The sequence below is a fragment of the Lontra canadensis genome, unplaced genomic scaffold (genome assembly GCF_010015895.1).
Source record: "Lontra canadensis isolate GAN:19392208 unplaced genomic scaffold, GSC_riverotter_1.0 scaffold88, whole genome shotgun sequence".
Taxonomy (NCBI): domain Eukaryota; kingdom Metazoa; phylum Chordata; class Mammalia; order Carnivora; family Mustelidae; genus Lontra; species Lontra canadensis.
This window is the reverse complement of record NW_022631082.1, coordinates 4,912,276-4,940,204: the sequence shown is the minus strand read 5'-3', so window position 1 is coordinate 4,940,204 and position 27,929 is coordinate 4,912,276. Positions and strand designations below refer to the sequence as shown.

The 27,929-nt window shown below is 43.3% G+C and overlaps 1 long non-coding RNA gene across 3 annotated transcripts; it reads left to right on the top strand.

Moving 5' to 3' along the window:
* The first annotated feature begins 7,612 nt into the window (after positions 1 to 7,612).
* LOC116883059 lies at positions 7,613 to 19,765 on the top strand. 3 transcript variants are annotated; one of them, XR_004385726.1, is made up of 3 exons: positions 7,613 to 7,635; positions 18,323 to 18,404; positions 19,311 to 19,765. It is a non-coding gene; the product is annotated as an uncharacterized LOC116883059 (long non-coding RNA). The 3 variants fall into 3 exon arrangements; XR_004385725.1 differs by lacking the exon at positions 7,613 to 7,635 and adding an exon at positions 14,221 to 14,319; XR_004385724.1 differs by lacking the exon at positions 7,613 to 7,635 and adding an exon at positions 14,678 to 14,717.
* The last annotated feature ends 8,164 nt before the right edge of the window (positions 19,766 to 27,929 follow it).

Sequence of the window (27,929 nt, the reverse complement as noted above, 5' to 3'; positions counted from 1 at the left end):
CCCATGTTTTCCCACTAGCAGGTACAACAGAAATTCCCCATCAGGCCATATGAGGACTATGGTATGAGTACTCCCTCAGTGTGGCCATGGTTAGGGTCTACTTTACTTGTTCCATGCCATGCTCAAACCTGGCAGCTCCAGCTCAGGGAACCTGGGGGGCTAGACTGATGCAGGCTGGAGTGTTGGGACTGGTGAAGTCTCAGGTTGGGGGAAGAGATCTGTTTTAAGGGTGTCTGGACACCTGAGGTCTGTTGTGGGCAGTATGATGGGGTGGCCAACCCCAGTCTTATGCTGGGATCGGCTGGTGGTCCTGGAGTAGGCTGCTGATGCCCCACCTGGAGCAGCTCAAGGAGGAAAAAAATTTCCTTCCTTTATTCTTGCTTTTCCTGCAGAAATGGAGCAGCAGGCGTGAAATTGGAGGCAGTGGTAAGCATGGAAGTGTTTAATGCAGCGCTAGCAAGTAGTGATGGGGCAGGGGAGCCCTAATTTGTAGTGTTTGTCCATTTCTGTGGTGTAAGTATCCCATGATGGCTGGTTTCAAGCTACCACCAGTCTAACAACTGGCTCACAAAATCCTTGCAACTTTAGCAATTGGCCCTCCTGACCTGGCATGAGCTGTCTTCAGGATGCCACTGGTTAGTGGTGTCTTTCTTCTAGGTTCACCCAACTTTAGTGACCCCTTCCCTGAGTGTAGGTCTGAGGGGCGATAGGATTATGGGACATAAGACAGAGCTCCTTCCACCCCTGACCGCTGCCTTCTGGATAAGGGGCTGGGAGTGTGAGGATGCCCTTTGCTATTAAATGTACCTGAGACTTGTTTTAATCACATATGATGATAGACATGGAGACAATTGTCTTTGAAAGAAAACTTTATTACTTAAAATTCCCAAGAGCAGTGGGCTTACCATGCAATGAAGAGCCACTATGGGGGGAAAACCAGGGTCTGTAGGAAGCAGGAGTAGGGGGAAAGCATGGGCCTGAGCCTTTATTATGGCTTTTGCAGGAAGAAATGGGCAAGGTAGGGCAGGCAAGCTGAGCAAGTTTAGAATTGGCTAGTTTGAATAATTTTGGTGGGCTCTAGGCTCTAGAGGTGGTCCCTAGTTGTCTGCTATTTGGCCCTGGGGTGATTTGGGGCAGAGGGAATATTGGTTTGCATGTAAGACTGAGATCAAGGAGGTAATTGTATTGGTTGGTTTGACGGGTGGTCCTTACCCAGGTTTGCAAGACCCTAAGGTGTCAAAGCATCACAAAACATAGAAAATAAAAACATGACTAATACACTCTCCATTGAAGGTAAAGATAATCACAAGAGCAAACTTTAATTGAGTATCTGTTTTGGGTCAGTCCTTCATGCATGAATTTCCTCTAGCAGCCCAATGAGGAACTCTATTGAGGTATAATTCACACAAATAAACAGCAAATACTTAGGTGCATAATTTGATGGTTCTGACACATGTGTAACTTGTGAAACTATCAAGATAACAAATATTTCCATAACTCCCTAAAGTTTCCTTGTGGCTCCTTTTAACCCTCCCTCCATTCCTGTCCTCAGGCAAACACTGGCCTCCTTTCTGTCACTATAAATTATTTTTATCCTCCTGGAGTTTTATGTAAGTAGAGATGGATATTTGTGTTTAAACATATGCTTTCCTTAAAATAATTTTTCCTGATATTAAAAAAATAACATATGTTTGTAAAGAATTTTAACATGGAAAGTGAGGGGCGGCTGGGTGACTCAGTCAGTTACGTGTCTGACTTTGGCTCAGGTCATGATCTTGGGGTCCTGGGATGAAGTGAGCCTTGCATAAGGCTCCCCATTCCATGGGGAGTCAGCTTCCCCCTCTTCCTCTTCCCCTCCCCCCCACTTGTGCTCTCTCTGCCTCTCTCTTTTATTTATTAAATAAATAAAACCTTAAAAAAATTATAGAAAGTGAACCTCTTTCTAATCCCAGGCCCCGGAGGAAATAAATCACTGTGAGAAGTTAGATGTACAGTCTTCTAGAATTTTGTCTACTATTGGGACTTCGGGGAAAAAAATCAAAGACATTCCTTTTTTTTTAAGTTTAAAAAAATTTTTAAGTAACCTCTGGACCCAACGTGGGACTCAAACTCATAAACCCGAGATCAAGAGTCACACGCTCTTCCACCTGAACCAGCCACACACCCTAATCAATGACATCTCTTAATCTCCCTTCTGAGTTTGAGACCAATCATGGGAGTTAGATATGGAAACAGCAGCTTCGTGAGTAACAAAACTTGGATTGAAGCATGCTGGTGTTGCTATGTATCCCCCGTTGGACTTACGATGTTTTACTGCTGCATTTGCCAAATGTACTTGGGCATAGTCCAACTGGTCGACCACAAACCTCCTTTGGATGCTTACTGTATGGCCCCAGCCTGATCAAACTAGCCCTTCTCTGGAGTCCCTTAGACTCCCAAGCAGAGAGAGAAAGGGTGAGATACAAAGATCCTCAGTTCTTTCTTCCAAATCTGCTAGTGAGATAAAGGGTATGCGTGTGTATGTGCAGAGGTCACTTCAGCTAACATTTGCCCTCCTTGGATATGGAAAGCCAGGGGAATGATGTTTTCTCTCTAATGGACTAAAATAGATGCATACCTGTTTTGTGTCAGTCTCAGCCTGTAATAGTGATGCTATTGGCTGGGAATGCAGGGGGCACTCATCTGGGCCCCTACTTCTGGCAGTGAGCCCCCACCGGCATTACCCTGACTGGAGCAAATGTTGTGGCTGGACCCACCCTTGTGGTTCTTACTATGATTGCAAGATACACCTCAGCAACAACTATCAGATAACTTTGAAAAATAAGACTTATAACTCAGGAGTTATATAACCCATGTACTGGAGGGTACATGGCATACCTAAGGTTGCCAGGAAAGAGAGAAAGAGAGAGAGAAAGTGAACAGTCTTGGAGTTCTGTCTTTATTGGGGGTTAAGAACGGGGTGGAGGGCTTAAAGTTTTGTGGATTCACCTTTATTGGTGAATTTTGTTAACCTTAAAAATTAAAGTTATTTTTGCCAGCAAAAAGAATGGGCTTATTCAGGAATAGCAGAGAATTACAATTCAGGACATGCAAGTTATGGCAAAACCATAGGCAAGTCTGGAGAATGAAGGAGAGGAATGCCCTTTTATAGAGGAAAGAGGGGAATTGGGAAGGGTTATTATAAGCAAAAAAGCCCATTGGAGTAAACGGAGTTTGAAGTATAGTGGCTTCTCATTGGCTGAGGTGTGCAAGTCTCTCATTGGCTGGGCTGTTGCTGAGCTAGGAGTAAATCTTTCCTCCAGCTGCTGGGGTAGTAATGTGCAGGCTTCTTCCTGTTGAGAATACAAGGTATGTCTCTTCCTGCTCGTTCTGCAAAGGGCTGGGAGAAGTGGTGTGTTATCCCTTCTGGCTTTCTGACTCCAAGTTATTTTATTAAGTAGGCACCACAGCCAGCATGGAGCCCAACCCAGGGCTTGAATTTAGGACCCTGAGATCAAGACCTGAGTGAGATCAAGAGTTGGATGCTAACCCGACTGAGCCAGCCAGGTGCCCCACTCCTGACTCCATTTTAGATGAGATTTCCTTTATTCAGGTTCATAAAACGGATGCCCCTTCAATCAAAAACTTAATGTTAGGTACTTACACTGAACCTCCTCAAACAGATGTTCCCCAGGTTCCCTTACTCCACCCTCTAAAAGAAGAGCCTTCTTCTAACTAACCTTTAGGATACTTATAGCTCTTACGGTTGGAGTTTTCTTATTTCAATAGGCTTTTCTCCCTCCTGAAATAATCCTTTTGAATGAAGTCTTTCTTTACCGTTGTCCAGAATAATTTTTGACAATGATAAACAAACAAAAATCTTCTAAGCCATTTTGACTCCTTGCCCTAAAACTATTCAAATCCATCAGCAGACGGCAGGTAGCCATTGGCTCTGCCTTAATTTTCGCGTCAGAGCTGGTCCCACTCCTTCCATTCCTCCCAGCCACCTGTGCCCAGCTATCTCCAGCTGTCACTGGGATTATTGCCTCAAATTTCTAATTGTCCTGCCTGATTCTATCTTTGCCTCCCTAGAGTCACACAACAAAGAGGACTTTAACATAAAATAAAATAAAAATACACATCAGATAATATTGCTCCTATAGCTCAAAACCCTTCAGGGGCTCCCCCGTTGCACTCGGTAAAACCCACAATTTTTGAAAAGTGTGGAGATTCCTCAAGAAATTAAAAATAGAGCTTCCCTATGACCCTGCCATTGCACTACTGGGTATTTACCCCAAAGATACAGATGGAGTGAAAAGAAGGGCCATCTGTACCCAATGTTTATAGCAGCAATGCTGCTATAAACAGTCGCCAAACTGTGGAAAGAACCAAGATGCCCTTCAACGGACGAATGGATAAGGAAGATGTGGTCCGTATACACTATGGAGTATTATGCCTCCATCAGAAAGGAGAATACCCAACTTTTGTAGCAACATGGACAGGACTGGAAGAGATTATACTGAGTGAAATAAGTCAAGCAGAGAGAGTCAATTATCATATGGTTTCACTTATTTGTGGAGCATAACAAATAGCATGGAGGACAAGGGGAGATGGAGAGGAGAAGGGAGCTGAGGGAAATTGGAAGGGGAGGTGAACCATGAGAGACTATGGACTCTGAAAAACAACCTGAGGGTCTTGAAGGGGCAGGGGAGTGGGAGGTTGGGGGAACAAGGTGGTGGGTATAGGGAGGGCACCTATTGCATGGAGCACTGAGTGTGGTGCAAAAACAATGAATACTGTTACGCTGAAAAGAAATTTAAACAAGATTTCATTCATTTATTTTTAAGATTTTATTTATTTATTTGACAGACAGAGATCACAAGAAGGTGGAGAGGCAGGCAGAGAGAGCGAGGAGGAAGCAGGCTCCCCACGGAGCAGAGAGCCAGATGCAGGGCTTGATTCCAGGACCCTGGGATCATGACCTGAGCTGAAGGCAGAGACTTCTGAGCCACGCAGGTGCCCCTTATTTGTTTATTTGTTTGAGAGAGAGACAGAGACCACATACTTGAGAGGGAGAAGGAGCAGGTGGGAGGAGCAGAGGGAGAGGAAGAAGCAGAATCCCCGCTGAGAAGGGAGCCCCCTGTGGGGCTCAATCCTAGGACCCCGGGATCATGACCTGAGCCAAAGGCAGACGCTTAACCAACTGTCCCAAATCCCGAAATTCTTACAGTTGCCCAGGTGGCCTCGTATGATATGGTTCCATTACTTCTCTGACCTCACTTCTAGCTAGTCTCCATCCTGCCCAACTCACGTCAAACATTTTATTTATTTTTTAAAAATATTTATTTATTTATTTATTTTAAACTTCAAACATTTTAGACACTGGGCTTCTGCTGTTGTTTTGAGGCCAAACTTCTCCTACCTCAGGGCCTTTGCCCCCAGACGTTCATACTCATCTCCAACCAAATTGCTGGGGGTGAAGTGGAAATACTGTGTGTTCCTGATTCTGGGCCTTGGCTTTCTCAACTGTCAAACCGCTGTTCTTCCTTACCTCAAACACCAGGAAGATGTTATAATCAAAGGGATAGTGGGAAGGGAAAATGCTTTCTAAAGTGAGAACTGTTGACCTTAAAAACAAAACAGATGGGGGCACCTGGGTGGCTCAGTGGTTAAAGCCTCTGCCTTCGGCTCAGGTCATGATCCCAGGGTCCTGGGATCGAGCCCTGCATCGGGCTCTCTGCTCAGTGCAGAGCCTGCTTCTCTCTCTCTCTGCCTGCTTCTCTGCCTACTTGTGTTCTCTGTCTGTCAAAGAAATAAATAAAATCTTTAAAAACAAACAAAAACAGCCGGTTGTTTTACTAGCAAAGATGGGCTTATTTAGGAATAGCAAAAAGTTGCAGCCCTGGGCCCAAGCAAACTATGGCAAAACCATAGATAAGTCCCACCAACAAAGAGGGTAGCTTTTTTTAAAAAAAGATTTTATTCATTTGCCAGAGAGAGAGAGAGAGAGAACACACAAGCAGGCAGAGAGGCAGGCAGAAGCAGAGAGAGAAGCAGGCTCCCCATTGAGCAAGGAGCCCGATGCGGGACTCGATCCCAGGACCCCAGGACCATGACCTGAGCCGAAGGCAGTGTCCCAACCAACTGAGCCACCCAGGCGTCCCCCGACTGCATTCTAACTGAGGTTTCCTTTTATTCATTTTCACAGAACTTTTCAATCTGAAGTAAACTTTTAGGGTTGGTTTGAAGAGCAGCTGCTTGAGACAGAGTGTATGTAATACCCTCCATTACCACCAGATGGCAGCACGCCACCAAATTTGTCATGTAGGTCATTTCTCACAGTATAGTAATTTTAAGTTGCTAATATTTGTGTACCTCTTCGCCCTTCATAAATAGGGACAATGAAAGGAAAGTATATTTGTTGGGCATCTATTGTTTTGGCTGGACACCCAATTTACATCCGTGATTTAAACCAGAGCATTCCCCCTCATCTTTTAGAACTTCCCAATAACAATCAAATGGGAAATGAAACAAAAAATTAAATATATGGGGACGCCTGGGTGGCTCAGTCGGTTAAGTGTCTGCCTTTGGCTCAGGTCCTGGGTCATGGGATTGAGTCCTCTATGGGGCTTCCTGCTCAGCGGGGAGCCTGCTTCTCCCTTTTCCTCTGACCCTCCTCCCTGCCTGTGCTCTCTGTCTCTGACAAATAAATAAAATCTTTAAACGATTAAATGTAGAAGCTCGCTGGTGGCTCAGTCCTTAAGTATCTGCTCAGGTCATGATCCCAGGGTCCTAGCATTGAGCCCCACATCAGACTCCCTGCTCTGTGGGAAGCGAGCTTCTCCATCTCCCATGCCCCCTGCTTGTGTTTCTGCTCTCCCTGTTAAACAAATAAATAAAATCTTTTTAAAAAATTAAATGTATTTATATATAGTGTCTAGGAATAGACCTAACTGAAAGATACGACCCATTGAAGAAGAAAATTCAAAATTTAAGGGCCTAAGGAAGGAGCAGGATGAATGGAGGTGTGATCCACTTTGTGGACTGACAGGTACCTTGGTAAACCTGATGTTCGTCACAAAGGGTCTCAGAAGGGAAGAGAGAAGGAGCAAAAAAGCTTTTATTAGGCATCCTGAGGACTGGCCAACTGGAAGTGAGGCTCAGCCCAAGCACCGCCCTCACACCTGGTCCCCACCCGGGCTCCGCCCCCTGAGCCTGGAATCCACCTTAGCCGGGCCGACGATGCCCGATGCTTACTCTTAGCCCCGCCTTCCAGGATTGGGCTTTGCCAGCCGGGCCACGCCCCCCAAGGGGCGGTTCCCACCTCTAGCTCAGCCCGTTCAACCTGGTACTAGTCCCTGGCTGGGCCCATTCACCACCCAGCCTTCCCTGAGGGCTTCTTCGGGCTCCTCCCTCCTCCCATTCCGCCCCGCCCCAGCCCTGGGGCCCCGCCCCAGCCCTGGGGCCCCGCCCCAGCCCTGGGGCCCCGCCCCAGCCCTGGGGCCCCGCCCCAGCCCCTTCTCTACCCACAATACCGGAAGTGGAGGTGTGGGTGGGCTGGGAGCACACCGGTGGCTGTGTTGCTTCCGGGGTCTCCTGGCGCGCAGTCTGGTGTCGCGGGCGGGTGGATCCGCCGGGAAGGATCCAGGCCAAAGGGTAGGTCTGGTCCGGTCCCTGCGGCGTGTTTTCCGAGAGCCTTGCTGGTCCATGGCTTTTTGGATCTGGGGAGGTTGTGGGTGGCTCTGTAACCCAAATCTGGCTTGGTTGTATCGGGGTACTGTGCCCAGATGATCCTGGACCCCCGTGTTCTTATCTGTTGCTCCTTGGCCCCCTTCTCCAGAGCACTAGGCTGATGTTATAACCCAAAAGTATAGGGGGACAGGAACGTGTTATGTTTTCAGTGAGAACTTTTAAAAGGACATCAGTGATGAAGTTTTAGAGTATAAGTGAGGTTCAGTGGGGTGAGATCCATATGGGATGACCAAGAAAGAATTCTTGAGACATCTTTGGTGCAAAATGGTGGTTTATTAAAGCGTGGGGACAGGACCCGTGGGCAGGAAGAGCTCTTGCCCTGGGGTTGTGAGGGGTGGCTGACTATATACTACGGGGTTGGGGGAGTTAAGGAAAAGGGGGTTTTCAGAAGAACTTTTAGGGCACCTGGGTGGCTCAGTGGGTTAAAGCCTCTGCCTTCAGCTCAGGTTATGATCTCTGGGTCCTGGGATTGAGTCCCGCATCGCAGGGAGCCTGCTTCCCCACCCCCTCTCTGCCTGCCTCTCTGCCTACTTGTGATCTCTCTCTGTCAAATAAATAAAATCTTAAACACACACACACACATTAAAAAAGAAGAAGAAGAAGAACTTTCATATGCTAAAGAGGACACACAAGATACTGGAGGCCTTGAGACATTGCCATTGTCAGGTTATGGTGGTTTTTTTCCCCTCTTGCAAGGTATTAACTTATGATGGGAGAATCCTGGAAGAATGTCACAAATATCCCACCCAGGAGTAGGGGGTGGGGAGAGGTGGCAGGGTGTCAGTTTCTGCCTAGTCCTCAGCCAGCCTTTTTCCTCATCTTGAGCATGGATGATCTGAAACATGCTGTGTGAATGAAGCTTTGCACAAGTGTATATATCTTTTGATCTTGTTTAAATGGAGTTCTGAGAAAAACAAAAAGTAATCTGTAGTGCAAAACTTAAGAACTGGGGTTGGGCAGAAGTTTTGGGTGGGAACTAACTAGGAAAGGGACATGAACTTCCACAGCGAGGATAACTATAACTTGATAGAGATTTGGGTTACAGAGACGTATTTATCAAGACTGAACTGCACACTTTAATTTCACCTTATGTAAATTTTTCCTCAAAAGAAAAGATTGTATGCAAATACTAAACTAGTGGGTGATATACATACTGAAAAATATGGGAAGATGTGTACTGATGTCACAGGTTACTTTGAAAAACATGTAAAAAAGATTGATGAGTAGATAGAAGGATAGATAAATATGTGATCATGCAATTTTAGGAAAACGCTAATGGTAGCTTATAAGGTGTAACTATAAAATTTGTACAGATTTGCTGTTTATTTGGAAATTTGGATATTAAAATTTTAGGGGAGGGGCACCTGGGTGGCTCAGTGGTTAAGCCTCTACCTATGGCTCAGGTCATGATCTTGGCATCCTGGGATCGAGCCCCACATTGGGCTCTCTGCTTGGCGGGGAGCCTGCTTCCCCCTCTCTGTTTGCCTGCCTCTCTGCCTACTTGTGATCTCTGTCTCAAATAAAAAAAACTTTAACATGTTAGGGGGAAAGATTGTACACTTGGAGGATATGTTGTTTATGGATATCCTGTTTAAGATGTAAATACAGGGGTGCCTGGGTGGCCCAGTTGGTTAAGTGTCTGCCTTCAGCCCAGGTCATGATCCCAGGGTCCTAGGATGGAGCCCTGCATCAGGCTCCCTGCTTCTCCCTCTGCTGCTGTCCCTGCCTGTGCTCTCTCATTCTCTCTCCCTGTCAAATAAATAAACAATCTTAAAAAAAAAAAAAGATGTATGGCTCCTGGGTGACTCAGTTGGTCAAGTGACTGCCTTCGGCTCAGGTCATGATCCTGGAGTCCCTGCATGGAGGTCCGCAAAAGGATCCCTGCACAGCAGGGAGTCTGCTTCTCCCTCTGACCCTCCTTTCTCTCATTCTCTCACTTTCAAATAAATAAATATAATCTTTTTTAAAAAATGTAAATACAAAAGGAGGGGTGCCCACGTGGCCCAGTTGGTTAAGCCATTTGGCTCAGATCATGATCTCAGGGTTGTGAGATTGAGCCCGCTGTTGGCTCTGCGCTGGGCATGGAGCCTGCTTAAAATTCTCCCTTTCCCGCCACCCCATATCCCCTCAAATGCACTCACTCTCTCTCTCCCTCAAAAAAAGATGTAAATACAGGACACCTGGGTGGCTCAGTCAGTTAAGCGTCAGCCTTTGGCCTAGGTTGTGATCCTAGGGTCCTGGGATTGAGTCCCACATTGGGCTCCTTGCTTAGCAGGGAGCTTGCTTCTCTTTCTGTCTGCTTGTGCATGCACTCTCTCTCTGACAAATAAAATCTTTTTAAAAAGATGTAAAATAAAAGATATCTGACTACATCAAAATTTAATACAGAATTGAAAGACAGGAAGTAAACCAGGAGAAGGCATATATGATATACAACTTACTCTTATGTATCAGTGATGAAAAGGCAAGCAATTCAGTAGAGAATTGGCATGGAAATAGGCAGTTTATAGATAAGGAAATAACAGTAACCACAACATTAAAGACAGATCTATTGGAATACACAAGAACTCTATCAAAAAGACACCACGACGGGGCGCTTGGGTGGCTCAGTGGGTTAAGCCTCTGCCTTCAGCTCGGGTCATGGTCTTGGGGTCCTGGGATGGAGCCCCGCCTTGGGCTCTCTGCTCAGCAGGGAGCCTGCTTCCTCCTCTCTCTCTGCCTGCCTCTCTGCCTACTTGTGCTCTCTCTCTGTGTCAAATAAATAAATAAAATCTTAAAAAAAAAGACACTATGAGGTGCCTGGGTGGCTCATTCAGTTAAGCATCTGACTCTTGATTTTGACTCCAATCATGATCTCAGGGTCCTGAGATTGCGCCTTATGTCAGGCTCCACGGAGTCAGGCTGGTGTCTGCTTAAGATTTGCCTCTCCTTCAGTTCCTACCCACTGCATGTGCTCTCTCTCACTCAAATAAATAGATCTTTTTTAAAAAGGCACCATTAAGAAAGGGAAAATAAGCTATAATGAGGGATAAGATACATGTAACATATGTATGAAAAGGATTGCTGTGCAGAATAACTTCTACATTATCGAAGAAAAAAAGTTCCAGAAGAAAAATGGACAAGAGCCTTGAGTAGGCAGTTCCCAAAAAAAGGTTTCCAAACAATAAACATATGAAAAGATGTTTAGTTTCAGTGATCAATGAAATAGGAATAAAACCATCCAGAGATGCTAGTACACACCTAATAAGAGTGTTGAAAATTACAGGCTGGGACGCCTGGGTGGCTCAGTAGGTTAATTGTCTGCCTTCAGCTCAGGTCATGATCCTAGAGCCCTTGCTCAGCAGGGAGCCTGATTTTCACTCTTCCTGCAGCTCCCCCTGGTTGTACCCTCTTTGGCTCTGTCTCTCTCTGTTGGACAAATAAATAAGTAAATAAAATCTTAAAAAGATATACAGGCTGGGGCACCTGGGTGGCTCAGTGGGTTAAGCCACTGCCTTCGGCTCAGGTCATGATCTCAGGGTCCTGGGATCGAGTCTCGCATCGGGCTCTCTGCTCAGCCGGGAGCCTGCTTCCCTCTCTCTCTCTCTCTCTCTCTCTGCCTGCCTCTCCGTCTGCTTGTGATCTCTCTCTGTCAAATAAATAAATAAAATCTTTAAAAAAAAAAGATATACAGGCTGACAATACCAAGTTGGGATAAGGATGCAGAACAGCAATGCTCATACTGTGTGGGAGTGTACATTTGCACCATCATATTTCTTTCTAACCAAGAGAATATGGCAGAGGTGATGGGATACCACTCCTGTAATTCTACTGCATTATGTAAAACTTGCTAGCTGACTGTAGTTTCTAGAGTCTTCCTCTCTTTGGCATTGACGCAGCAAGCTTTCATGAATAGTGATGTGGACCAGTGAGCTAATGATTAAAAAAGAATTCTTGATGGGGTGCCTAGGTGGCTCAGTCAGGTAAGCATCTGCTTGGGCTCAGGTCATTATCTTGGGGTCCTGGGGTTGAGCTCTGCATCAAGCTCTCTGCTCATCAGGAAGTCTGCTACTTCCTTTCACTCTCACTCTCTGTGTTCTCTCTTGGCTCTCTCTCAAATAAATAAATAAAACCTTAAAAAAAGAGAAAGAATTCTTGAGATATTCTTGGTGCAATAAGGTGCTTTTATTACAGTACAGGGACCTATGGTCAGAAAGAGCCACAAGGGGATTGTGAGGAGTAACTGATTGTATATTTTGTTAGTGGAGGTTAGGGATAGTATGTCTCTAAGGAATTTGTACACGTTAAAAGCAAAGTCTCCAGGACCTTGGAGGGCTAGCTATTAAGGTAACATTGTTTTTAGTTTTTAATGAAATATCAACAGTAAAGTAGCCATGAATTCCTTGAGGAATGTCACATTCCACATATCTTGGGGATTTATCAGTGGGCTGCAAGTTGTAAGAAGACTTACTTTTAGCTACATTTCTCTTGCCTTTGTTCTCATCAAATAGGACAGCCAAAGGAATTTAAGTTTGCCAATTAAGTCACCAAACCTGATGGAGTTTATTTTTTTTTAAAGAGCTGAGGTGTTTTTTTTTTTTTAAGATATTATTTATTTGACAGAGGGAGAGAAAGCATAATTATGCAGGAGGAGTGGCAGGGAGAGGGAGAAGGAGGCTTCCCACTGAGCAGGGACCCTGATGTGGGACTCAGTCCCAGGACCCTAGGATCATGACCAGAGCCAAAGGCAGACGCTTAACCAACCAAACCACGGGCATCCTCCTGATGGAGTTTAGAAGTAGATTCTGTCTCTCCCTCTTTAAAAAAATTAATAAAAACAAAATCTTTAATGACATAAAATCTTTAGAAAATAAAATAAAATAAAATTTATACTATAAATTTACTTTCTGTTGTGAAAATTAATAAAGGGAAACCTCACTAAAACGGAGTCCGGAGGCCAGAAGGGGTGAGTTTCATGCTATACCACTTCTTGTGAACCACAGGAAGAACTGTCCATTACAGTCCTCCAAAAAGAAAAGATGCACCTTGTATCTCCTATAAGAAATTGACTATCCTTCAAGCAACTTAGCCAATGAGAAACTCCTCATTACTCTCAACTCTTGCTTTTATGCAATTTACTTTTGTTCAAAACAACTCCTCCTGGGACGCGTGGGTGGCTCAGTGGCTTAAAGCCTCTGCCTTCGGCTCAGGTCATAATCTCAGGATCCTGGGATCGAGCCCCGCATTGGGCTCTCTGCTCCGCGGGGGGCTTGCTCCCCAACCCCCTTGCCGCCTGCCTGCCTCTCTGCCTACTTGTGATCTCGTGTCTGTCAGATGAATGAATAAAATCTTAAACAAACAAAAAACAACTCCTCCCAACTTATCCTTCTTTTCCGTGAATAACATTCCTGTCCTTTGTTGGACTAACATATGGTTTTGCCATAGTTTGCTTGTCCCAAATTTTAATTCTTGACTATTCCTCAATAAACCTATTTTTCCAGTAAAATAACTTTTATTTTTAAGGTCAACACTTTATCATATTATTTTTTTGAAATGGGTTAAAAAGAAATGATTCAATGAATCTGCACAGGTTTCTAGATATACTAGAAATACTCCAGTGTGGCATTGACACGCATGTTTTCTTGTTAGTTCTACCATCTGTCCTCCTCCCCAGTAGAAATAAAAGCTCTGTGAAGGTCTGAGCAAGTTAATGAATGAAAGGAAAAGCATTATTAGGGGACATGATGGTAACCACATAAAACTAAAACAGCAATCGAAATACATAAAAGATACACACAAGCTCATACCTAAGGAAAGACTAAATGTCGTTTACTGTTTGTAAACAAAAACAGGTTTTAGGGGCACCTGGGTGGCTCAGTGGGTTAAGCCTCTGCCTTAGGCTCCGGTCATGATCTGAGGGTTCTGGGATCGAGCCCCACATCCGGCTCTCTGCTCAGCAGGGAGCCTGCTGCACCCTCTCTCTGCCTGCCTCTCTGCCTACTTGTGATCTCTGTCAAATAAATAAAATACTAAAAAACCCAAGGTTTTAAAAAAATAAAGTCTACAGTCCCAAGATTAACATGCAAATGTAAGACAAGTTCGAAGATAAAACTGAAAAACTGAGGAGGGACAAGAAAGTTTTTTAAGAATAGTGAGGATGGAGGAGTCAGTACTGCTGCATAACAAACCGCCTCGAAGCTTCGCACATCCTTGCAGCTCGCCGCAAGAACTCAGAGAACAGCCGTTTTTCTGAGAGGGAGCTGCCTGGCCAGTCAGGTGCCGGCGGGCACGAGGCTCCGCCCAACAGGCTCCGGTCCCGCCCCCAGCCTGGCCAGCGGGCTCCAGCCCAGGGTCACTGGAGTGGATCCCGCGGGGCCTGGGCCCAGCTGCAGTGCCTTGGGCCGAGGACAGGACTTCTCTGTGGAGGCCCGAGGACGCGGCCACCGCCCCTCCCGCTGCCTCAGCGCTCCCACGCCCCGTGGGAGCCTTCTACTTTCCAAACCCGAGACCGGAAGTGGGGTGCGCGTCCCCCGAGCGGCCGCCATCTTGCCTCTAACGGCACCACGGTTTTTCTCGTTATTCGCTTCCAGCACAGAAGAGTGGCTGCAGGTGCAAGGTCGAGGCGGGAGCTGGGGGAAGCGCCTGGGGGGGGGGGCGGGGTCTTGACAAAGCTGAGGAGGCGGGGCTCTGGGAAGGCGCGTCTCCGGTGTGGGTGGACAAATGGGGCTCCGGTTGGGGCTTTGGGGGGCGGGGTCTCAGGATGGACAAAGGGGGCTGTGGGCGGGGCTGAGGGGGCGTGGTCTAGTAGGGGGCGTGACTTCAGTCTCGCGGGCTAGGAGAGCAAGGGCAGTTGGTCGCCTGCCGGGATCCTTCGGTTTTTCCGAACTGGGGTGTCGTTGGTTTTGGGGGTTAAGAGGCCTCGGTGAAATTTACATCAGGGAGGTCCCTTTCTGCCTTCGTCACACAAGAGACTTTGACTTTTGCGACTATTGTGAGAAATGGTTGAGGTGAGAAGATCTTAAAACTTTTTTCGGTTAATAACGTTTGATAAATTCATTTGGGAAAATGCTTCTTCAGGATTGTAGCGTGAGTGCCAGTACGTACGTGTAATCAGGAAGAGAGAAGGAAACTGCGCGAATGAAAATGTGAATAACAAGCCTTACAATTAAAGGAGGCGGTTCCGCTCCGTACTTCCCAAGTTTTTAAAACGTGGGGATCTCTTGCTCTCGATATTATTAAAACGGATTTTGGTGGCATATACTTGCGGCTAAAACCCAATAGAAGTCTAAAGCATAAGTGACATGCATGAAATTGTGTGAGTTAAAACCACGGGGATCTCCAGGAAAAAGGGAGGAAGGAGCTCTCCCAATATCAGGTACTAGGACTATGGGAAATTTATTATTCCTTAAGATTTTATTTATTTATTTGACAGAGCGAGAGAGCACAAGCAGGGGGAGCAGCAGAGGGAGAGGGAGAAGCAGGCTCCCCGCTGAGCAGGGAGCCAGATGTGGGGCTTGATCCCAGCACCCCAGGATCATGACCTGAGCTGAAGGCAGGTGCTTAACTGAGCTGCCCAGACACCCCTATATTTCCCTTTTTTTTTTTTTAAATAAAATGTTTTGTTTGGAAACCTCTTGAAGCTTATAGGAGAAAACGTTGCAAGAACAGTACAATGAAATCCCACTTGCTCTTTGTCTAGATTCGGCATTTGTTAATGTTTTGCCACATTTCTTGTCCCTTTTGGTATACATATAATAACTACTATTTTTGCTAGATCATTTGAGAGTAAGTTGCAGAAATCATAACCCTTTACTTCTGAAGACTTCAGTGGGCATAGATCTCCCCAAAACAGGCATTCTTCTCTTTTATAACCTCAGTCTAATTACTAAATTCTGGAAGGTGTAGGTTTAAAAAGAATTTAAAGATTTTTACCTATTAATTAGAGATAGAGACAGATTGAGAGAGAGCATGAGAGGGGAGAAGGTCAGAGGGAGAAGCAGACTGCCCATGGTGCTGGGAGTTGAATGCATGTGGGACTCGATCCCGGGACTCTAGGACTATGACCTGAGCCAAAGGCAGTTGCTTAACCAACTGAGCCACCCAGGTGCCCTAAAAAAACTGTTTTCTGATAAAGATGTTCCCTTTTTTAAAAAAACATTTATTCATTTGACAGAGACACAGCGAGAAAGGGAACACAAGCAGGGGGGAGTAGGAGAGGGAGAAGCAGGCTCCCCGCAGAGCAGGGAGCCCAATGTGGGGCTCTATCCCAGGACCCTGGGATCATGACCTGAGCTGAAGGCAGATGCTTAATGACTGCGCCACCAGGTTCCCTTCTTATTTAATTTTTTCCCTGAAGCCATGGAATAATGATTTTATCAAATACTTTTACTGAATGTATTTAGAGAATCATATGATTCTCTCTAGACTGCAAATGTAGTGAATTCTATTAAGCGTTTTCATAAAGAAACTAACCCTAACTTGAATCCCTGTGTGCTTGTCTTAGATTCTCCTGCTCACTGGTACATTCAGTGTGTTAATACCTTCTTTCTGCTGTTTGCACTTATGCTCATGAATGAGTTGGGCTCCTTATTTTCCTTTCTTATAACCATTATTATTTGGTGCCCCCTTGACTTAAATTGTTTTTTGTTGTTGTTGTTTTATTGTCAGTGTTCGGTTTCTGGGGATCCTGTGACTGGGTCTCTTCTATGGCCTGGTGGGAACTGAGTTTTTCCAGAAACTGTGTGCTTGTTCATATGTTAGTTTCTTGCTTAAGGTGTTTTGGACCACAGAGGTGTTGTGATTTACACCAATACCCAAGGGAGAGTGGACTTATGTTTGTAAACTCTCAGGAGAGATTGTCCCAGTAACCCAGCACTAATGCCAGAAGAACCTGGTCATCTTCCTGGTCCTCATTCAGCAAGCATTCCCACCAGGGAGGGGCAAGACAGGTGTGTGAAAGGCCAGAGGTGGGAAGGTGTCACCTGCTGAGATTGGAATTGTGTGCTATGTGCAGTAGACATTCTAGAAGTTCTTAAACTAAACTGGGAGGGGGCAAGATCTGATTTGTAGGCTTTTTTCCTCCCTAGTAGAGTTGTGTTGACCTCATGGAACATTATTAACTATTAGGAATAGAGATACAAGAAAGCGAAGGAGCCAGTCTATAAAACATTGGAATCTTCCAGGCAGGAGGTGATAAAAGCCACAATTTTAGCACATTCTGTGCTATTAAATGATGTTGCCTTCGTAATGCACAAGGATGTATGCTTCGTACCATCTAAAGAATGTAAGGTACTGTATGTGGATGCATTTCATAAGGCTGTAGATGTTTGATTTAAAAAGCTCTTCCCATGGGCACCTGGGTGGCTCAGTAGGTTAGGCCTCTGCCTTTGGCTCAGGTCATGATCTCAGGGTCCTGGGATCGAGCCCTGCATCGGGCTCTCTGATCAACAGGGAGCCTGCTTCTCCCTCTCTCTCTGCCTGCCTCTCTGCCTCCTTGTGACCTCTCTCTCTGTCAAATAAATAAATAAAATGTTTTTTAAAAATTGAGGTATAGTTGACACGGTGTTACCTTAGTTCAGGTGTACAACATAGGGATTTGACAACAAGTTTTTATGTTATGCTGTGCTCACCGCAAGTGTAGCTAGCATCTACCACCACATACTACTATTTTACAGTGTCTAAGATGTTATCTTGTCTGAGAAATCATCTCAGGCCACTTAGAATGAGTTTTCTCTTGAAGGTTTGGCTTCCCTTCCTCTCCTTCTTCCTTTTCTCCCCAACTTTCTTTTGCTTCCAGAGAAAGCTCTATCTTGCTTCCTTTTTTCTGAACATTTCCACCTTTGTAAATATTGGACCATGGCCCCACCTGTTTATTCATTTTTCTACTGTCCTCAGACTTTGACAGTGCCTTCTATCAGACTGTTAGCAGCTGTCTCATTCTTTTTTTTTTTTTTTTTTTTTTTTTTTTTTGTCAGAGAGAGTGAACACAGGCAGATAGAGGGGCAGGCAGAGGCAGAGGGAGAAGCAGGCTTCCTGCGGAGCAAGGAGCCTGATGTGGGACTCGATCCCAGGACGCTGGGATCATGACCTGAGCTGAAGGCAGCCTCTTAACCAACTGAGCCACCCAGGCGTCCCAGCTGTCTCATTCTTAACAAAATCATTTCTTAGCATTTCCATCCCTTGTTCCTGTCACTGTCAAATTCTTCATATTGCTGGGCACCTGGGTGGCTCAGTCAGTTAAGTGTCTGCCTTCAGCTCAGGTCATGGTCCCAGGGTCCTGGGATTGAGTCCCACATTGGGCTTCTTGCTTCTCCCTCTGCTTCTCTCTCTCTCTCTCTGTCTCTGTCTCTCATGAATAAATAAATAAAATCTTGAAAAATAATAATACATAAAATAAAATAAAAAATTATTAAATTCTTCATATTGCTGAAATCCTTAAAGTCTGTCCAACTGCTGGGGCATTCTTTCATATTTAGAGACACTCATGTTTAGAGTCTGTTTATGAAGAAAAGCTACGTGGGCCTGGCTCTTTGTTTTTGTTTTTAATTATCTATCTCATCATTTATTTCTCTAAGAACTAAATCTTTCTCCTCCTCTCTCCCATTAATTTCAGATTAAAAGTTTCAACTGAAAACCAAAAAGACCACTGCAAAGCAGAATAAAGTTTGGAAAAAACATCCACTGTCAGGAAAATGGTAAGGTTCATGAGGGCACATTGCTGGTTCTCTGCAGTAGGGGATTACGGTGTCATAGAAGAACGCAACCACCATGGGGAGACACTTGGGTCCAGTGACCTTCACCCAAAAGAAGTTGTTTCTCAGGAGAGAGTCTCTGAGTATCATGAATTTGGGGAATATTCTAAACCAGTTTCAGTATTTATTTATGGAGAGTTGCCATAAGTAAGCAGTTCCATAAATATGACTTAGTGAATGTTGACATATAATTCAGTTTTTGTTGAAGTAATTATCAAGAAAAATCTACATAAGCAGCTTTATGAGTGTCATGACTATATGATGGGCCCTTGAGGCAGAGCATTCGCCTTACTTAAAATTAGAAAGAACTCAGGGCAGAAATAGTGCATGTGCTCTGAAAATGGTAGCAACTTATCAAGTAGGAATTTTTTTTTTTATAGTGCAGACTTTTTTTTTTAAGATTTTTTATTTATTTGAGGGGTGCCTGAGTGGCTCAGTGGGTTAGGCCTCTGCCTTTGGCTCAGGTCATGATCTCAGGGTCCTGGGATCAAGCCCCGTATCGGGCTCTCTGCTCAGCGGGGAGCCTGCTTCCTCCTCTCTCTCTGCCTGCCTCTCTGCCTACTTGTGATCTCTGTCTGTCAAATAAATAAAATCTTTAAAAAAAAAATAAAGATTTATTTATTTGTCAGAGAGAGCACAAGGGGAAGTGGAAGAGAGAGGTAGAAACAGGCTCCCCACTGAGCAAGGAGCCCAATGTGGGGCTCGATCTTAGGACCCTGGGATGATGACCTGAGCCGAAGGCAGCCACCCGGGCATCCCTAGTGCAGACTTTCTGTGGTGGGGGGTAATCCCCACGAGTACAGTGAAAGTGAGAAAGCCTTTAGTTATCGCTTATCCCTTACCCAACAGGCACTAAATCCAGCTGGAGAGAAACTCCATGAATACAATCTGTGTGGAAGAGCCATCAGAAGGAATGCTAACCTTGTTTGGCCCAAGGGAAGTTACACAGGAGAGAAATGAAATGAATGTAAAGAATGTGGGAGACTGTCTAGTTGTCTTTGATCCCTTCAGACCCACGTGTGCTCTCATGCTGGCAAGAAACCCTGTGCGTGGGAAAGCTTCTGGTCATCACCCATCCTTTATGACACAAATCCACACTGGAGAGAAACCCTATGAGTTTAACCAGAGTAGGAGAGGATACACAATTGGGAGAAGCCTGTGTAAATGCAAGGACTGTGGAAAGACTTCATCAGGAGCAGGAACCTGACCGTGCATAAGAGAGCGCACACCAGGGAGGGACTATCTGTGTGATGTTTGTCGCAAAGTCTTGAGCAGGAAATTCCATCCGATGGCACACATGAGAACCCATAATGGGGGTGGAAGTAACCATGGAAGTAACCATGGAAGTAACATTGCAGTAACCATGGAAAAGCCTTCAATAGGAGCCCTAACCTGACTGATCACAAGAGGGTACATACAGGGAAGATTGACCAGTGGCAGCTACTGTAGTAACTTGAGTAGTCATCCACCCCAGAGGAAACATGTGAGTACTCACGGTGGAGAGAAGCCCTGGGATTGGAAGCACATGGGAAAGCTCCGTCGGTCTCACATGTGAGCAACTCTGTGCATATCGTTCGTCTGAAGGCATATCGAAAGCCTTCCATGGGGACTTCAGTTCCTGCATAAAGAAATACAGAATGGGAGAGAAATCTTACGAGTGTTATAAATATAGAATTGCTTTCAGCAGGGTCTTCTCCTCAAAATGGAAATCTAACTCCTTAGTTTTCAGATCATGTTTGTGAATAAAAGCACCCATAGAGATCCCCTGAACTTCCCTTTAGCACATTACATGGGTTTCGACCTAAGGTATTTTTTATTTTGGTTTAATTCTAAATACTATTTCTGTTTGACGTATTTTAACTCAACAATGTCACTTTCTTTTGAGCCTATCAAAATACAACTCCATTTAAATTTTACCTGAATTTTCTCCTTCCCCCAGATTTTATAATATCATAGTTCTTTGGTAGGACATCCATGGTTCCTTAGGTGTGTGGTCCCCCTTGTTGCAATGAGCCAGTAAGCTGGACTTTGTTAGACTATGGGTTTTGTCCCTGGTGGTCTTTGGCTGATTATGTTGGGACAACAACAGACAGTCATAAATATGTTCTGTTCTCTTGTCATCTAAAATGTTTCTAAAAAGTCCTTCTGAAATGTCTTCCAACATATTCTCCTATCCATTAATGATATTTTAAATATGTGGTGTCAGGAGGGGTCCAATTTAATTTCCTTCCTGGTAGATAACCAGTTTTCCTAGAACTCTAATCTGAAAGCTCCCGTTTGAAGTTTCTGTGTGCATGTTTTTATGTTTCTGGGCCTTCCATTCTATTATAATTAAATTTGTTAATCCTGTATCAATCCAGCACCATCTTTAGTAACTTTATACTATTTTGTAACATCTAAGAGATCCCTACAACCTATTCTTCAAGAGTAGCTTCTCTCTTCTGTGCCTTTCATTTCTTCATACGTATTTTACAGTAAACTTGCACAATTCCACAAAAAGTCATATGGGTATTATGTCTGACATCTCATTAGATCAGTACTGGTAGAATTGTTGTTAAGTCTTTCAGGCCTTAAACTCAATAACTTCATTTATTTAGTCATTCTCTAATGTCTTTCAGTAAAGTTTTATACATTTGATAAATATATACATATTTAAAATATTATTTTCTTGAACATATGAAATGGGTGGGCATTGGTTTCTTAGTATCTAAAATAACCATCTATATTGACAAACATGGGTCTTGAGGAAAAGAGGGATCAGAAAAAAGCAGCCTCCAGCATTCAGGGAACATGTGTTGCTGGTGGGATTGTAAAGTGATGTGTGGTCATTTTGAAGAAGTTTGGCAATTTCTTTTTTCTTTTTTTTTAAGATTCTTTCTTTATTTATTTGTTTATTAATTGGACAAAGAGAGCAAGGGAGCACAAGCAGGGGAACAGTGGGGAGAAAGAGGGAGAAGCAGACTCCCCACCAAGCAGGGAGCCTGATGTGGGGCTCAATCCCAGGACCCTGAGATCATGACCTGAGCCGAAGGCAGACATCCAACCTTCTGAGCCACTCAGGTATCCCGAAGTTTGGCAATTTCTTAAAACAAATTTGCCATTTGACCCCCAAGAGAAAGAAAAAGATACTTCCACACAAAGACTTGCCCACAAATGTTCATAGCATGTTTCATAATACCCAAAGGAGGAAACCCTCAAAGTCCATCAATTGGAGAATAAGTAAACAAAATTTAGCTATCCATAGAAGCAATATTTGCCCATACAAAGAAATGAAGTTCTGATACATGCTACAACATGAATGAACTTTGAAAACATTATGCTCAGTGAGAGAAACCAGTCACAAAGGACCACATATTGTATGATTTCATTTATATGAAATATCCAGAATAGGGAAAGCCATCGAGAGAGTAGGTTCATGTTTGCCTTGCCCGGGGGGTGGGACCTTGATTAAACAGGCAGGAAGTATCTTGTTGGGTTGATAGTCATGTTCTAAAACTGGTTTGTGCTGATTGTTGCACAACTACATTCACTAAAAATCATTTGAATGTACTTAAAAGGGTTTTACATTTAAAAGGGTTGAGTTTTATGGTATGTAAACTGTATCTCACTAAAGCTGTTATAAAAGGAGATCCCACTGTACATTCATGTTGATAAATTGAGCCATGGTCTCCATTATGGTGGGATATGTCCATAATACTTAGCTCTGAAGTCATCGTTACAATAGTGGCAATCCTCGTAGGGGGCAACAGCATGATCTTTTCTCAAATGATGCGTGAGTTCAGTTGATGAATCCTTTTTGGAGTAGATGCATGACCGAAGAGTATGACCCTCTATAAGCTCATTTGTTGGGATTCCGGTGAGGTATTTATTTAGCTTGGAGATGTCATCCTTTTCAGAGTCTTCCTCCTTTTACTCAGTAGTTTCAGTGCCACACTTTCTAATTTCGTTCTTTTCCTTGTTGTGATCTTTAAAAGTCTTTTTGGACTTATTGTGAGACGTCGAATGGTTTTCTTTCATAGGCTTTGGGTACTTCAAACTAAAACCAGGATGTAAGTTTTCTGGAGAAGGGCTAGAGGTATGTGTATCTTGCTGGTCCTTATAGATAATAATTCTCTTTGTATGTTGAGTTTGGCCTGTAGCAGACTTGCTATACTCTTGCTCTAATAACCGATGTGTGGATCTTTTTATGTTTTCTGTAGATGATCGTATGTACCAACACAGGCAGATTTCCTCTGCTCCTTTTTAATTTGTGTACCTTTCTCATGCATTTGTTGCCTGACTCTCTCTGGCTGGGACTTGAACCATACTGACTAGAAGCCGTCCTAGGTACTCTTGTCTTCTTCCTGATCTTAAAGGGCATTTTTTTTCATATTTCATCTTTAAGTGTGGTGTTCTCTATAACATTTTTGCAGATAACTTTACTAGGGTAGGAAAGTTTCTTTCTTTTTCCTAGGATGTTGGTTGGCGTCCTTTCTCATGAACAGATGTTGAATTTTATCAAATGTTTGTTCAGCATCTCCTGAGATGATGATATTTGTTCACTGATGTATTTCAACACTCCTAGAACAATGGTAGGACACAGGGTAGGCACTCAATAAGTATTTGTTGAATGAATGAATGAATGAATGAATGAATGAATACATGTAACATTTTAACATGTTTGTGTGGTAAATTACTTTAATTGATTTTTCATTGTGAAATTAACTTTGCATTCCTAAATAACTTGGCCATCACATATCAGTTACACATCATTTTACCTAGTTTGCTAATATATTAGGATTTTTGCATCTTTGAATGAGATTGCCCTGCAGTTTTTCTTTCTCATGTTGTCCTTTTGTTATTGTTTCAAGGATATGGTAGCCTTATAGTACTGGTTGGGAAAATTCTCCCAAAGTCCATTCCTTCACCTAGATTCACCAGTTGTCAACATTTTTGACTGTTAAAGCTTTTCTCATTTGTGTATAATTTTATTTTATGGATGAGCCATTACAGATATAAGACTTCTTCAACATTTATACTAAGAACAGGGACATTGTCAGGATCTCAAAGATCTGAGATTTCCCCATACTGACAGGCTAACAAGTTAGCCTGCCACAGTTTCATGGATGTTGGCGAAAGACACCAGACTTCTGGGCCAGGACTTTATTACAGCCCAGCGGGCAGTACAAGCGTCATATTGCTGTCAGTTCCTCCTGATTCCCAAGTCCCCCAGGGGTGACATGAAGTGGATTTGTATCACAGCTGGAGCCCCAAGCTTTTCTAAAGAGCTGCACACAAACCTGCTCTTTCTTTCCCCCAGAGGGAGATGTTATCTTTCTTACACAGAACAACAAAAAACCCGCCCTTTGCTCTAAGGATGTTGTATAAACATCCTCCAAGACATAGTCTAGAGCAGAATAAGGTGTGCACACATGAGCTACCCATGAAGAATTGCCTTCCCACAGACATTTTCCTCTATAATCAAATATCATTAATACACTGATGAAATTTAGCATTAACAAAATAATGTTACGAGCACACAAATATAATCAAATCTCTCCCATCCCAAACATCCTTTATTGAGGATTTGGAACATAATTTAGTTATAAAAATGATTTTAAGAAATCTTATGTGCAAAGCTCTGGGATAACAGACACTTAATAGAGCCATTTGGCAAAAGTCACTTTATTCAACTCAGAATCAGGACAGGAACTGCGCAGAAAGGTCATATATATATATATATATATTCTTTTTTTTTTTTCCACAAAAAGTGTGAAAGCCTTCACAAGCCCTCCTTCTTGTATGAAACACATGAGGACACACTGGAGGAAAGTCCTGTTAGTATAATGAATATGGAAGGTCTTCAGGTGTGGATCTTCGCTTGCTCTTCACAAGAGAACTCATTCTGAGGGAGAGAGACCATGTCCATGTTGTGAACATGGGATTGCCTTTGTGCTGCCTTCTTAAGGAGGACCCCTAACTCATTAATGTTTTTTGCTTTCATAATATAAATAGTTAAGAACACTCCTATCCCTCTAAATACCCTAATTATTGAACCAGTTGTGATAGGTGATATTTGTATTACTACGGTCCAATTGTAAATGCTGTCTCATTTCCATTTTGACAACTTCTTGGACTCGTGGGTTGTTCAGGAATGTGTTTTCAAGTGCAATGCCAGGAGTTCTTAGGTGGCTTGTTTTTCATTTCACATGTAACTGCTTTGTGGTCAGAGTCAGTGACCTGTAGGATATAGGTTCTTTGGCATTTGTTGGGACTTTCTCTCTAGCCCAGTGTAGCAGATACTGCTGGCTGCCTCTCTATCCATTCTCCTCATTCTTCTAACTCTCAGAACTTGGATTTTGCGCAATTTGTTAATATTTACTGTAAAAACAAACCAAACAAAAACAAAAACCCAGCCAGCTCTCTCAGTCTTTCTTGAAGGAGTGGTCCTGTTCCAGAGCCCTGGCCTGCGGCAGGTAGGCAGAATCACTGGTGTAGCTTCTGGGAAAGTTCTTGGAAAGGGGACAGCCCCATGCTTGTTATTTTCACTTTTTGTTCATGGTCCTTCCTCCTCCTTTCTGCCTAGACCCTGGATACAGAGCCTAGTGTTGGAAGGAGATTAGTTTGTAACCCGTAGGCAGGAGCCACAGGTAGAGATGGTGTAGCCAGATCATAGGACTCCTTGCTCCCCAGGTGTAGCCAGATCATAGGACTCCTTGCTCCCCAGAAACCCAGGGTGTTTCTGACTGCACCAGCCCTGAACTGCTTATTTCTAGACTCATGTTACATGAGAAAAAGAGATATTCCTTTAAAACAAAGTCCTAATTGTAGATTCATAGTGGGGGAGCAATCAGAAATTTGTGTGGCAGCCATGAGAACCTGCTCCTTGGATAGCCACCTGGGGACTTAGTTGGCTGATGGCCCTGGTTACTACCCATGCCAGGACCTACCTTTGGTGTTGTGCTAAGACTACTCCTAGCAGTGACTAAGCATGGCAGGAGTAGTAGTGCAAGCCCACTCCTGTGTAGGGCTCTTCGAGTGATGTCTGTGGCTCAAGGACACTGCACTGGCCTGGCCCAGACTTGGCGAGACCGTGCTGAGGTCTGAGACTCTCCTTACTTGGTCCTCCTTGGCCCTTACCCCTTTTTCCTAATTGAATTGGCAATAAATATCAAAATATCAATATAAGTCCTTGATGACCTTGTCAAAGTTGATTCTGTGACCTATTGCCCACAAAAGCCTGATTGAAATGGGTTCAGGACAAACTAGAAGAAAAATTGGAGTTAGGAAAGAGAAAGATTTTTTAATCTTTATTCAATATTATTAATTTAATATTATTAGTAAAGCCATGCCAGTGTTCTTTTGTTAATATCTGTTATGTATTTCTCCATTCTTTTAATTTAAACCTTCTGTGTACTTAAGCTTTAGATGTGTCCCTTGTAAATAGGATGTAGCTGGATAAGAAAGTCCAATCTGAAAATATCTTTCAATTTATAAACCACTCTGGTCTCTTATTATGATACCTAATATTTTGGATTAATTTCTACCAAATTAAGAGTAATGGTTGTGATTTCTATTCTGTATTTTTCTTTGGAAAAATTGAAAATAGAGATTTGTTGAAAATATACACATACAGTTAAAGATCAATAAACTTGTACCCATCAACCAAGCCAAGAGATAGGAGATTGCTCTACCTCAGGTCTTATGTGTGGGATCTTCATGATTATTCTCAAGATGAAATAACTGTTGTGATTCTTAAATTTATTAATTTCTTGCATGATAACATTGCCAAGGGTTGGGGGAAGGATAACATGAAGATTACTTTGTAGAGATGGAATCATTTTGTATCCTGATTATAAGAATGGTTCCCTGCACCTATCTGTGTATGTGATAGGAAGTGAAAAAAAGTCAAAGAACTTTATCACTCATATATTACCTACATAACTATATTATCTCCTCCCACAAAAGAAAAGAGTGCAAATAACAACAGATAAGATCCATATGAGATCTATAGATGAATAGTATTATAGAAATGCCAGTGTCCTGGTTTGAGAATATACTGTGGTTATGTTAGATATTACCATTGGGGGAAGCTGAGTGAAGAGTACATGGGAACTCTATTCTATTGTTGCAACTTCTTGTGATTCTGAAACTATTTCAAAATAAAATTACTAAAAAAAAATCAAGGAAGGAAAAACACTATGTAAGTGAATAGCATGTTTATACATCCTCGTGACATATTTTTGCTCACATTTTTAAACTTTTATTTGTGTGTCTTGTAGTTTTAGATTTATTTAATTGCCTCATAGGGGCCTTTTGTATGAATATACCACAGCTCATTTATCCAGTCTACAGTGGATGGACCTCCTCGGGTTGTTTGTAGCTTTCATCCATCATGAAAATTGCTGCCATAAACATTCTTTTTTTCTTTTTTTAAAAGATTTTTATTTATTTATTTGACAGAGAGATACAGCGAGCACACAACTAGAGAAGCAGGCTCTCTGCTGAGCAGGGAGCCCGATGTAGGGCTCCATCCTAGGACAGCTGAAGGCAGCTGTGCTTAACTGACAGAGCCACCCAGGTGCCCCTGTCATAAACATTCTTGCTCATCTCCCTTGCTCATATATACTGAATTAAGTCTAAAACTGAACTCGCTGGCTATAGAATCTATATGCTAAAATTTGTCTTGTGTTTTATGCTTTTTCTTGTATTTTTTATTTTTGAGTAGTTAGGAAATGGTATCTCATTGTTTTAATTCGTGTTTTGCTGATTACTATTGAGAATGGGCATTTTAAATAATATTGGCTTTTTAAAAAATATTTTATGTATTTATTTGACAGAGAGATAGAGAGAGTACAAGTAGGCAGAGCATCAGGCAGAGGGAGAGGGAGAAGCAGGCTCCCCGCCGAGCAGGGAGCCCGATGCGGGGCTCAATCCCAGGACCCTGGGATCATGACCCGAACCGAAGGCAGCCGCTTAACCGACTGAACCACCCAGGTGCCCCAATATTGGCTATTTTTAAAAAAAGATTTTTATTTATTTATTTGAGAGAGAGACAATAGAAAGAGCATGAGAGGGGAGAAAGTAATAGGGAGAAGCAGACTCCCTATGTCGCTGGGAGCCCGATGTGGGACTCCATCCCAGATCTCCGGGATCATGACCTGAGCCGAAGGCAGTTGCCTAACCAACTGAGCCACTGAGGTGCCCTAATATTGGCTAGTTTTAATTTCCCCTTGGGAATTACCTATACGTATTTTTGCTGATTTTTCTTTGTATCTTTGTCTTTCCCATGATTTTTAGGAGTGTGATAACTTTGATATCAATTTTTACTTTTGCCTATAAATGTCCCTCTCTTTATGGTGTCTTGATGGCAGAGATTCTGAATTATAGTCAAATTTATTAGTCTTTTCCTTTTTGGTGTGAGTTTTTGTGTCTTGTTTAAGAAATCCTTCCCCAAACAAGTGATTATAAATGTTTTTGGCTTTAGTG